Raw genomic sequence first — 14,387 nt, 5'->3', positions numbered from 1 at the left:
TCTGCACCGTTTTTAACTAAAGGTCATTGAAAGATGCTGTTAAAATTAGCAGATATGTCATGTAGTCTACTAACGCATGTACAGTAATGGCATTCTGTTATTTTTGAATATGACTGTTTGATGAAGTAACCAAAAAATGTACAATGCTCCAACTTTCATACCAGTCAACCAAACACATCTTAATGTTATGACATGCATGCATTTCTAACTTGTTCTTATTTATTAAAGTAATGTAGACTTTTAAGGGAGTTGGACTTTCCACGGATAGTGAGCTTTTTACAGTATGGGCTTACACAGCTAGTTTTGTTATACAATGTTACATTTTACTTTTATTCAATTTACATTAATAACAAGTCAAAGTGGCTGTACTAGAATCAACTACTGAAGACAAAACAGACCAAAACAATGCACAAAAAGCTAATCTGTATTTTATGCAGCACTTCCATCCATTACTGAACCTGCTAAACTGAGCTTATGGTTGAGGGGGCCAGGACCAAATCCAGCAGCAGAAAACAAACCTGCTCTTTTTTAACAAAAGTATAAAAACTGAGAGCCATTGGGGGTCTGTATTTTAATATCTTCATAGGCACATGTAAAGATTTCAAAATGTGTGATATTGTTTAAAGTAGCCAAATTTAACACAGTTAACAGGACACATCCAAAGCCGGTATAATAAACTGATGAAGCCATAAGCCAAGTAGCACACCTATACACAGCTTGTGGTCAGCTTAATCTCACAGGAAACGACTTTTTTAGGTGTCGCTGCATAGCCACTGTGCTGTGATGGTGCACTGTTGAGTCTTATAATGGTGGCGGAGGACGTACTGCAAAGATGCATCTATTGCTCATTTACTATTATTTAACAAGACAAAGCATCAGTAAAGTGTTCATTCATCTCTGTTAACTGACCTTCACTTTAGAGTGGTCTGAGGTGGCCTAACTGAGACACATTTCTCTTTACATTTCATATTTAGTATAAGACCTGTGAAACCTACATATTAACAAGTAATTTTACCATCATGTCAATATGCCACACTACACACAGAGATGAATAACTGATCAATGGCAAGTGTTGCGAAGGCCCAAAGAAGCCTTTGTTAAGGTCTTGTTACATAAGAGTAAATCAATAATAGATGCATTTTTGCAGTACCTAAACTAAAGTGTTACTGTTTTTTTAATCATCCCAAATATTTCCACAGTTACTCACACAAGACCAATTTTGAGCTTTCAGTTATTCAGAATTGCATTTCTTTGAGATTTGAGAAGAAATGCCCAGGCCAGAATCTGAACTGCACCACTGAGCCACCCGCATAACAAATAACAAGGTCTCGGTATATGATAAATGTGATTTGTATCATTAGTAACAGAATAATACAGAATATATTATGCACTAAGTAAGGACATCCAACCCTATGTCAGCAAATCTTAAATCTTAAACCCTACATATGAAAGCAGAGACCTGGACTTAAGCCTTGGGTTTTCTTGCCTAATCCTGCTGACTCTCCATTTCCTCTTTCAAGCGTTCCTCTTTTCTTTGTCTTCCACTTTGCCTTTTCACAGCTGTCTTATCAATGTCATTGGATTTTTGTCATTTTCATTACCTGATCTTATCCTGAAAAAGGCTGTCAGAAATAAAGCTATAAATATGGCTGGAAATTAAAAAGATATTTGTGCTGCCACTGCAATGTCTTCAATCTAAAGTCAGTTTCAATATTTATACAGCATACATTAAATCTTAACTATATTGTCCAGAATATCTCAGTAGGAGTGTGTTATTTTGTATTTCTGTATCTTCTGGTCGTTTGATGTATATCTTTTATATTACTTTAAAAATCTGTAATGAAAGTAGCAGGCTACAAAACAAACCAAGTCCTGCCGAGATCTTTCAATTTAAATAGAGTTGTCATACTGTACACATACAGTAAATAGAGCAGAAATATGGCCATTGATTAGCATCCTGAGTTACACTTTTTTTTTTTTTCTTTGCATGCTCCCTCAAAATGATGTCCTTTAATCTTGTATCCCAGTGTTTCTTAAACTATGGGACAAATTTGTGAAGAGTTGCCACATGATTATGTAATAAAATTAGCTGAGTTCACCCAAGCACAGATTCTGTCACCAGTGATTCACTGCTCTCTACTGCACTTAATGGTGGTGGGATGCGATGTGAGACAAAACCTATAAAGAAAGCCATTAACACATCACAGAGAGCTTTTGTTTCAATGGGAGGAACATTTAATAAATATTCCTCATGGCACCACCACCACCCTTCTCACAAACTGTGAACCAATAAAACAGAGAAGACACGTTTAAGAAAGGGGCCAAGAGACAGAGCTGGGAATGGGCCAGACACGCTTGTGAAGTGAGGGGACTGTGGCGCTAGTTTGAAATGAAAATAACGGATGTGGCAAAAGGATGTGACAATTTTCAAGATTTTGCTTTATAATGACAACTAGTCAGTGCTACACCACGTATCCAATATTATGGCATACACTGAATGTAAATTTAATAATAACAATAATAATACCATTTTATTTATTTGTAAGCGCCTTTCTAACACTCAATGACACCAAACAATAGATAAAATACACATTATAAACAAAACTAAAATACAAAAAGTAAAATCAGACAGAGCAATTGTAATCAAAGAGAAAAAGCTGTCTTAAACAAATTAGTTTTAAGTTTACATTTGAAAAGTGAAAATGATTCAATATTTCTAAGCTCAGATGGTAGTGAGTTCCAGAGCTGGGGAGCAGAGCCACTGAAAGGTGGTAAGACGGATGAAGGGGAGAGTCAAGTGGATGGAGGAAGAGGATGTAAGGGTGCGGGAGGGAATGTCAACATGGAGGAGGTCAGACAGATATGGAGGGGCAAGGATGTGGAGAGCCTTAAAAGTTAATAGAAGAATATTGAATTGAATACGGAACTTAACTGGAAGCCAGCGAAGCTGCTGCAAAACGGGAGTGATATGGTGCATAGAGGCGGTTCTAGTAATGATGTGGGCAGCTGAATTCTGGACCAGTTGAAGCTTATAAAGATTTATATACATTTGTATAAATAAATTTATATACATTTATTTATATAAATAAATTATATAAATTTGTAGCAGACAAGCAAAGAAGATGACCTATTAAATTGAACATTAAAACAGAAGGATGAATTCCTTCTTACAAAACTATTTTATTGTGGTTTGACACATTTTAATCTGTTAATAATATGAAGGACATGTTTGTAGGACCATTAAGAACTGTAATAACACCAGAAAATATCAAAAAGGTGAGACAGGCTGAGGAGCGGAGCCTTTGGCTTTCAGCACAATGTCAGTTGGAGACATTAAACTGTACTGTCCGCCAAATTCCTCATCAAGATTTATTCTATCAGCTGTATAAAATACAAACAGTGCAGACTTTTTTTAGCAATTTAACTGCGATACTCATCATTTTTATTTATTGAATGGGAACTTGTTTATAACGATATGTTGGTAATGGTGGAGCACATTTCAAAAAATGTTTCTTAAAGTTATTTAAGGCAAGGTAAATAATCTATTTATTAATAATATTGTACTTCTTTATTTCTTATATGGTGTCATGTGTCAAGTGCTGAACTAAAAGTGACCATTCACGCTATCCATTCAATAATAATCATATTCTTACAGTGCACTCCTTATAAAGAAGCTCTTAGCTTTTACACTAGTCATTTACCTCAACAATTTGTTCATTGTTTTGATTAATAATTAGTGTTTTATTCATAATATGCTTGATTTCCAATTTTCTCTATTAGTAATATTTGATTTGCAAAACATGCTTGAACTGAGTAAAAATCATTTACTGTTTTTATGGTTTGGTCAGTGTTATTTATCTAAGTATGACTCTGCTGTCATCGGCGTAATAATCCTCTACTTGAGACCCAGTATGCTGGCTGTTTTCTTATTTGTGCCCTCAAATTAAAAAGTTTAAGAAGCCCTATTGCATCCTATTGCTAAACCAAAAAACACCTCAAATGAGACCGTGAAAGACAAAACAGTTGCATTCAGCTTGACTTTCCATGCCCTTCTAACTTTGTTAAAATTGTGCTCATGCTATGATGGAGGCAAGTTACACACTCTGGCTGTGTTGGACTGAAGTCTGGACTAAGCCATGCTAAACTGTACTTAACCCCTCAATTTCACACCTGCCCTTTACTCACACTCTCCAGCTAAAGGTTAAACAAATGTAAAATGAATATGTTGGAAAAAGATGAAAGGGCTATACCGTCTAACTCCTTCTTATCTGGGACCTTTTGTTGTTGGTAGTGACTGGCAAGGGCAACATCACTTCACTTCTGAATTGGAACCGTGTCCTGCCCAGTATTAGACAGGAGGTGTTCTGACCTACTGCCCCTCTTAATGCCCACTCCACTTACAGGCATGCCGCTAACTAGCAGCGCACTTTCTCTTGTACTGGCATGATGAAGATTGTTACCGCTGTAAGCATGACCATTTCTCTTTCTCTTAGGACCTTGTTTGGCTCTGTCTGTTTCTTGTACCACCCATTGGCCACATGCTGTCCTTTCTTTCTTTTGTTCCAACAATAGGTTCTAGTAACATTAATAATAACCTTCATAGGTGTATGCAGTAAAATTATCTTGTGCCATGCAGTGGTGGTTTTCTTTTCTGCTGTTTTATCTCCTGTCAGCACATCATGGCTCACTAGGCTTCATACCATCATACCTTCAATACTGACTTAGTTAATTACTTAATTTCAGAAAAGAGATAAGACATACATTTTCTTTTCAGCACCAATTTTACTAATATACTCACTCACAGTTCTTGTGCTGCTTGTACAGGCAGTTTGGAACTCTGCTGTGAGTGATTTAAGAGAGGATAGGCGATTTCTACATGCTATGTGCTTCAGCACTCAGCGTCCCCGCTCTGTGTGTTTGCAAGGTCTACCGCTTAGTGGCTAAGCTGAGATGTTGTTGCTCCTCATATGCTTCCACTTCACAATAATAGGATTTCACTGTAAACAAATGCATACAGTATGCAAAAACTAGACAAAACAAAAACTTTAAATGGAAGTAGTTTTACTAACATTTAGGCAAAAAAAAAAATCTGCCAAAGGGGTAAGTACAACTTACTTGACAAGATTTCTTAAAGTAAGCTAAATATTCGTAAATACACATTTTTGGATAAGTCAACAATTCTTACAATAAGGAAAACTAGAATTAATGTCATGATTTAAATACTTTTCACTTGAATTGATTTACTTTTTGCAGTGTTACAGTTAACGTGTGCAGATTTAGCAGAGCAGAAGTGTCATTTACTCACTTGTGGCAAAGGTGGCATCCTATGACTGTGCCATGTTTAGAGTCACTGAGCTCTTCAGTAAGATACATTAGCTGTGTGCTTAATTTTATACACCGGTTAGCTCTGTCCCCACTTACATTTGGCCACATAGTGTATATGTTTGCATGCTAAGTACTGCATTTAATTAACCAACTAATTAACTAATCAATCAATTAATTAATTAATTAATTAATTAATTAATTAAAATATTTTCTGAGGAGGTATGCACATATGACATAAAACTTTGATTCGCATTTTATAGGAATTGCTGACACCCCATCAGAAATGCAGGGTAGGTGTGATGAGATGGCAGGGCTTCAGTTTCGTGAAAATCTGTCACACGCCAGCACTTAACTGTCTACATGTGGGTCTCCTATTCTTAAAAGCCTAAAAGCCTCACCTGAACCCAATGAGAAAAAAATAAAACACAAAAAGTAAAATAGTGACAAACAAGTGCTATACATGTATCAGTTAAAGGTGATTTTGATGAGCCAGAGACCATACATTTGCTAAAAAAGGGCAAATGACATAGGATAGCAATTTGCATGTTTGTGATGAGTATATGGTGTTAGCGCTCTTGGAGTTTTACAAACTGTTATTGATGAAGGATAATAATCAGAACAAAGAGCTTCCACGGTGTAGTCACTGTGTTTAGCTATTTAATCTACGCCCAACCTACCTGGAAAGAGGTCTCTCTTTGAACTACCTTTCCCAAGGTTTCTTCCATTTTTTCCCTACTAGGTTTTTTTTTGGGGGAGTTTTTCCTTGTCTTCTTAGTGAGTCAAGGCTGGGGGGCTGTCAAGAGGCAGGGCCTGTTAAAGCCCATTGCGGCACTTCCTATGTGATTCTGGGCTATACAAAAATAAACTGTATTGTATAATCTAAACTAAAAAAAGAAAAAATTTGTTAAAGGTTTCACAAACCTTTAACACTGTTGTACAAAAAGAAGAAAATCAGTTTAAGACCTAGTATTCTTCTAACAGCAGATAGAAAAAATTAACAGCCGAGGGACAAATATTTAATCAACCATTCATGATTTGGCCTAAATATGGAGATAATTTTAGACGTCAGGCTAACTCATTGACTGCCATTAGAACTCTAATATTTGTGCTAATTGGATATTATCTTATACAACTGAATTCTAGTTGAAGACACAAACCCTCAAGGTTTATTTAAAGGGTAATTCCATACTCAGTGGTTACTTCCTCAGCTCTTTTCATTATCTGGCTTATTTACTTTTGCGCTAACTAATTAAAGGAAGCGAATCAGAAGAGAAATGTTTATGTTGCTGTCAGATAGCCCTCCTTTCAAGAACTGCAATTAGACCATACAGCTCATTAATCATTAAGTCACACTTTCTTGCATCTCTCACTTTTTTTTTAGAAAGGTTGTGAAATTTCATGTAAAGATGTTACTTTCTACAGATGTGAATATTTTTGAACAGCCTCAAATTAACGTGTTTATCCTCTGAAAATAAATTGGATCTTCAAACAAGCCCCACTTTCTGCTATTCAACAGAAAGCCCTCAGAAGCAGCTTCAGTCATTTACTGGGTCTTCATGCCTCCCTCGACTCAAGTACAAAAACAGTTTTGTGCTGCTATCAAGTGTAATATTATCATTAAGCACAAGTTTACACCTTTCTACAGCACTCTGTTGAACTTTGAATAGAGCTTCCATAATTATTACCTTTTACATAATTTTAGTTTGTAATAATAAAAGTTCATCTGTGTATTGTTCCTTTTCTTAATGATTTCATGTCCTCAGTCATTTACTTATGAATACAGAATCTTTATTCAGTTTTCTGTGAGTTATTGGTGTTGTGATTAGGAGTCCTAAACATGGTAGCAAATTTTTCAGGCCTCCAAAATGCTGCACAAAAGGCAAGCCAGCACCTTCACCAGCCTGCTCAGAAGATGCTCACCCAAATCCAACTTGCTCCAAATGCCAAATGAAAAGCTGACTTAAAAGTACAAAAAGACTATAAGAGTCCCAAAATATACAAAATTGGCTTACAATAGAGATAAATCCATGACACATCTGGTTTGTAAAGGCAGTCCTAAAGTCTTTGTAAGTTGAGAGTAGATTTACAAAAATACGAGAAATACGTAAAGTGTTTAAAAACGGCAAAAAGGATATGACTAAAGGGCATTGTGGTGTTATGGGTAATGTGGTGTTATGGGTCCACAGTTCTCCCACCAAAGGCCATTTTTAATTAAATAAATAATCGGCGCGCTCGCGAGGGGGCGTGGTGGCTGTAGCAAGCCGCAGGGCGATCTGCGGTGTGGGCGGTTTTCACTTAAGTGCACAGGTGGGAAACTGCCCACATCCATGATTGTTCCTGTGGCTAATGGGCTGCAGCTGCCATGTCCTCCCCACATATATAGCGAAGCGCGAGCCGGTTAAGGGGGGAGAAGAACAAGAAAGAAAGAAAGAAAGAAAGAAAGAAAGAAAGAAAGAAAGAAAGAAAGAAAGAAAGAAAGAAAGAAAGAAAGAAAGAAAGAAAGAAACGAACGAACGGAGGTTGCAGGAAGGAAGAATGGAAGAGAGAGAGAGCGAGTGTGCCGGTGCGAGTGAGTGAGTGAGTGAGTGAGTGAGTGAGTGAGTGAGTGAGTGAGTGAGTGAACAAGCTCACAGCAGCTGAACAGACAACCTGGGTGTGAGACCGACACCCCAGGCGTAGTTGTTGTTGCTCCCGCAGAGCTTTATGAAGGACAGGAGTGACTAGAAAGTGGATGATTCTCCATGGAAGACCGCGGGGAATCGGGACTTGGGAACGTGGTGTCCACCACTTGAGAGCCTTGGCCGTTGGTGGATTTTCCAGGTCACTGTCCGGGTAAACCGACCGGAGCCGAGGATCGGAAAGGCTACTGACAGTTGCAGTAGGAGCAGGTAGAAGGCCAGCTGCAGAAAGAGCGTCTCGCCTGTAGAGCAGCCCAAACGGGAGTAGCAGGGGGACTGCCAGAGTAACTAAGAAGCACCGGGATTGTCATTTGTTTTTAAAGACTGCTTCCTGTAGATGTTTGAACCTCGTTTTAAAGGATTGTTTTTGTGTCTTTTAACCTCCACGTTTCTTTAATGGATTGTTTATTTATTGAACTTTGAAAACTGCACTGTTGCACTTTGATTTTATTTTAATAAAAGCACTTTGCACTTGTTAACCATCCTCTTGCTCAATTGTTTATTGCCTCACTGACTAGCTCATCGGTGACATTACCGACGGTGATGGGTTCAAGGGCTTCCTAATAGAAGAGGAGCGTGGATCTGAACCCGCATCGTCACAGGCATTCCCGGGCAAATAAGTTCAAAACACTTCTTCAAAGAGAAGAATCCAAAAGCAAAGCAGAAAAAATAGAAAATCCAAACAAAATATACAATCCTCACAAAAACACAAAGAACTTCAGTACTCTACTGCTGGGACTCACTTCTGACTAAATAGCTAGCAGGGGGAGCCAGTAACTGTGACACCATCATGGCCCTGCCTTATGTGACTCCACCCACAAAACACAGTAAATGGAGGCACATTTTAGGGGACAGAACACAAATAGCAAACGGTAAGAGAAACCAACAGAAATAACAGAGAAACATGACGACAATATGAAGAAACAATGAGAAACATTTTTTATTGTGTTTTTATGGCGCTTCTGAATTAATTTCTATTATTTTGTAGTTTAAATTTTTAGTTGACTCAATTTAAATTTAAAATTTATTATAGAATGCCATTTTGTTTTTACATGGGCACAACATTTTTGTGAACTTTGTTTATGGATGCTACCTTAGTTTCTACCACATGACAACAGGAAGTGTGTGACACGTGCTGTTATCATTGCTACATCATAAAGATCAACATTTTGCAGTTCCTGGTCATCCAAATGTGTGGATATTCTGAATCACTAAGAGAGTTAAGTGCATTTTCTTCAAAGTGCTTAAGGAATTGACTTTTGAAGTTTTGAAGTTTACCTTCCGATTTTTGCCACTAGCATTGAGGAATTGGCAGCAGTTAAATTTTGCATACTGGTGACCCACACCAGACCCACAGAGCCTCAGCTGCAATTACCTGCTCACTTTGTGAACAACAAAAGGACAATTTGACATACGGACAAATAGTTGGTCCCAATCTGAGATGCAAGTCTGCACATGTCTGTATATCATGTACATATACTTAGAAAATACATCCACCCATCCATCCATTATACAAACCCGCCGAATCCAAACACAGGGTCACGAGGGTCTGCTGGAGCCAATCCCAGCCAACACAGGGCACAAGGCAGGAAACAATCCTGGGCAGGGTGCCAACCCACCGCAGTAGAAAATACATATACAATATAAAATTAGGTGGTTTTACGTTCAAAGTCTAGCTATCATAGGCTTGCTGTATTCTAAAATGGATTGTCCCACAGGCAAACAACCGGAATTTCATTTGGAATGAAGATGTCTGAAAACTGGTATATGATATGTGATGAAGAGTACACTTAGTGTTGTGAGTGATAAGCCATCAATAAGTGTAAACTCAGAGACCAGGAAATAAGTACACCCAAAGGCTTAGATGAGAGAACAGTTAAATAGCAAGTAAGGGTCACAGAAGACAAAATATCACTGCAGAAAATGCAAAGCTCAAAACAGGACTCATTAATCCATTAACAAAACAAAAGTCCTTTCCCTTATTTGCTAGTAAATTAATTTATTTCAAAGTATCCAGAATGCTGGACACAAAGTAGAATATGGCTATCTTATATAAACAGGGAATCATGACACAACACATAATGAAGGCGGAGTGGTGGCTCTGAGGCTAAGGATCTGCGCTGGTATCCCGAAGGTTGCCGGTTCAAATCCCCGCCACTGCCAAAAGAGATCCTACTCTGCTGGGCCCTTGAGCAAGGCCCTTAACGTGCAATTCCTCCAGGGGCACTGTACAATGGCTGACCCTGCGCTCTGACCCCAAGGGGTATGCGAAAACTAACAAATTCCTAATACAAGAAATTGTATAAGGCGAAATAAAGAACAAAAAAAAAAAAAAACATGCGACTCCCAAGTCAAGTGACTATCAATGATCACAGAAACTGTAAACAACACGCCAGCTTCCATGCATAAACATAAGATGGCATTGACTGCATTTCAAAACAACATATCAGCACAGGAAGAGGTGGAAATACTTACAGAATCGTAAAACTAATCCCAAAATAAAAATATAAAATATGGTGTATCTCGAACAGAATGTAAAATCCACAAATCCAAACATATGGCAGACTAAGTGTGATTATAGACACTGAGGACAGAAAGCAAATGGAAAAGATCCGTTAATGATAAAGCAAAACAGCTACTGCAGTTAATTAAAAAACAAGATCAGAGAGCAATACAAAAGCACTTCAGTGACAATTTTACCAAGAGTGTGCTATACGTTGAAATAGTCTTCGGCCTTGATTTAAATGCTGAGATGATGGGGACTCTCTCATATTGATAGGTAGATGATTCTTGAGTTTGTGTGTGCTATAACTAAAGACTCGACCTCCGACACCAGTTTTTTTATTCTTAGAATTGAAGGTAGCCCAGCATTTTGTGATTGTAGTATACATTCTGGATTATAGCAACTAATGATTTCTGTATGGTAAAGCACGGGGGACTAAACTCATTACGACATCAATTGTGATGAGTATTTTAAAAGCAGTTCTAAACCTACACCTTTCCCCTTATAAACTTTATGCTATGCTGATTCCATTTGTGACTTGTGTCCTTTGAATGCCCCTGATAGGTTCCATTTTTCACTCATATGTACATTCCTTCTTCTGGACCCCTCTATTCTTATACTTACTTTTATCCAGCAGAGGTTATTTTCTCTGAGTGTGATGTCTGAAAAACTAATATTAAGCTCTGGCTGGGACTCTCCCAATTCTCTCTGGAAATCTTCTTTCTTTAACCTTGTATTATTTGAACCTTCCATGTCATATATCAATGGATCATTAGTCTGCTGTGGGTTTGGTTGGGAGTTGGTTAGCCAGTGGTCAGTGTTGCATCCACAGTCGTACTTTTTAATTTCTCCCTTCAGCTGTGTCAGCTTTGGGCTTTCTATGTCTGCATTGCTTATCTCATTAGTTTATATGGGCATAAATATCTTTAAATCCTTTTTTACAAATGGGTGTTTTTTTTTACTGTTTACCTTGATAATTTTGACTTAAACTGATATTCATGGTTATTGTTCTTTGATCACAGAAAGAACTTAATTGGAACAGAATGAAATGGTTTAGAAAATTAAATTATATGGTTATACTTTTAAGTTCCAATTTTACCCAACTGGGAGTGAGATGACATTTATTTTTACACGTAAATGATGGTTTCATTTAAATTTATACACTATATATTTCCTCTTCCACCTTAATAAAAGGATAAGTGTTTGTGTGTCTGGTTGCTATCAATTTCAGTAATAAAATGCATTGCCTTTGACATTCCAATAGATGGTGCATCACAAACATTAACACTGTTTTTACAAATCCCTAGCAAATGGCACATAACAGAGATGTATACCCTACAACCATTAACACTGAGATCTATGTTGATTGCTTAGATTTCAACTTGTCTAGCATTTTTATACTCTTTACAATCTAGAATTGATTTTGTTTGCTAGATTAGTTCCTCAAGGAAAATGTTAGGAAACATAGTAATCAGCACATTATTGTTTCATTTTAAATCTTTGCTAATTATTTTAATTTTACTGTACATTTCTTTTTCTGTCCTAAATTTAGCAAGAACTGTTTTTCCTTCAGGAGTTTCAAATACAGCTCTGCACTCAAGAAGGAACTTACTGAGACCTAAACATCAGGGATTCCTATTCTCAAACTGAGGTGGATGAATTTTTAAAGGTTTGCTAGTAAAAAATCAATACAATAAAAGCTGTTTTTATTCTGTTTGTACAGCTAGGCTGGAGTCCAAAAATCAGGCTATACTGTTTACTGCACCATTTCTAACTTTTTTGAGATTTTTATTTTCAAATGAAACTTGTGTTTTTTATTGATGATACACTACAGAATTTTGAGGTGAATAGTGGAGAATGAGGAGAAGCTGGTGAAGCAGGGATCCACTGTACATTAGTCCATTGTCACACAGTTGTGATTGGGAGACAACCACTGGGCTCAGTTGAGAGCAATTACCCTCCAAGTTAGGGTTTGGCGCTCTCATCTAATGCCTCTCTTCCAACTCCTTCTGCAGAAAGAATGATTGACAGACTGGCCTCCAATGATGTTACTTCTGGTATCTGGTCTACCAAACCCGCCTCTTCCTCTGAATTTCCTATATAAACCTCCATCTTGGAACAGTTGGGTGATGACCTTCTGAAGAAAACTTGTCTTGTCCTTTTGTTTGCCAGAATTTCATTATAATATATGGAGATCACATCTGTGCACCAAACCTTTATTATCTTTTTCAGCTGTTGTTTTACACAAAGTAAGACAGCCATGTTAGCAGTTTTCTATTTTTTGCCATTCTGGTGTGTGTTGATGGTATAGTGTGGATATGTGTTTACATATAATTTATTTATTTATCTACCTGTTTATATATTTATTTATTTAAAGATCTTCTGTAAATAATTTACCCCTGGGGACAAATAAAGTTCTGTCTATCTAAAGTAAATCATGTTCACAATGATGAATTTTATGTACACATATAAAAATCATGTAATTGACTTGCATCTAGAAAGGGTGACTCATATAGCTGGCAAGTCAAGATACAAGATAAAAGGAAATAATTAAAATAAAAATGAACATACTGAGATAGGTTTGAGTTCTTTTTGGACCAACTTTGAGAAGATTCGAAATAGAAATGAAAAAGTCATAGCACGAAGCCCCTGTAACAGGATTCTGGAAGCATCTAATTGAAACCGGTCCCAAAAATGTTTTTTGTGATGTGTTACATAATAATATGCTATGTGTCTGCAATGTGCTGAATGTGTGCTCGCTGTGGCTCTGTGGTATAAGATCAGGGTATATGTATCCACAAGGGGGCCACTTGTTCCCTGGAATTGTGTTCTTTATTGATGTAGAACAGACTTGAGCCTTATACCTATCAGTTTTGTAATCATGGCAGAAATAATCAGACGAGCGCAATATGTTACAAAAAGAGATGTATGTATTTAACTTGCTTTAAAATGTAAATTCCACCCTGAAAAATACAATGCATAATTATTCATACATACATATCCATGCTGGAGAGAAGCCAATGGAACGTACCTCTGTCATTTATTCTTCAATGAGGAATACTTACAGCTATACTAGTCCGGTCCAGCAGGATGTTTGGTGGCATGGAAACGGCTTCTGGCTTCTCGGTGGTTCTTCCTCACTTTATATACTGAAATTTTATAAAAACCTTGACAGATATGGGCAACTGCCAGCCAAGCTGTGCGATTCTCAGACCACACATAGCACCTTTGCACCTGCTCTAATCATTCATGGACTCTGCCTGAAAGTAATGGGTCTGGCCTGCTTCAATCAACCAAAATCCCTGTCCATGGAATTTGTTCATAGAGAAAACTTTAATTAGCAGACAGGGGCTCTTGGCCATAGACCAAATTGGGCAACTAGCCTGCCTTCCAGTTGGCAGTTTCTCTCTGTCCGTTTATTTGTGTGATTTGAGCTATAAGATAATGGGTATAAAATAAACGTCACAAATTACAGTGACACACTTAAATCCTATCACTAGAGTATAACAGCAGCTTCCTCCATAAGCTGCCAGCTGCTTGTGTGGTAACTTCTGTGTTTAAAACAATCAAATATATGCTGTAGTAGACTGCTTAGCTGATCTTAGCCTCTGTGTTTGGGTGGACTCAGTTATGTCCCCTGCTTGTCAAGCAGTCCACAAATCCTAGCCATCTTAACTATGCTATTTTCTACAAGATAACATATAAAATTCAAACAAATATTAAAAATATGTTAATAACAGACAAAGCCCATTAGAATAATTAATCACTAGCAGTAATAATCTAATAATTGAGAGAAAAGAAAAACTGATGCTTTTCCGTACACAGCAGAAACAGGATTTAAGTTAAATAAAAATTTCTTAAAAAGTGAGAATTCGCTGCTA

This window comes from Erpetoichthys calabaricus, chromosome 11, assembly GCF_900747795.2.
Source record: "Erpetoichthys calabaricus chromosome 11, fErpCal1.3, whole genome shotgun sequence".
NCBI lineage: Eukaryota > Metazoa > Chordata > Cladistia > Polypteriformes > Polypteridae > Erpetoichthys > Erpetoichthys calabaricus.
This window is presented reverse-complemented; position numbering follows the sequence as displayed.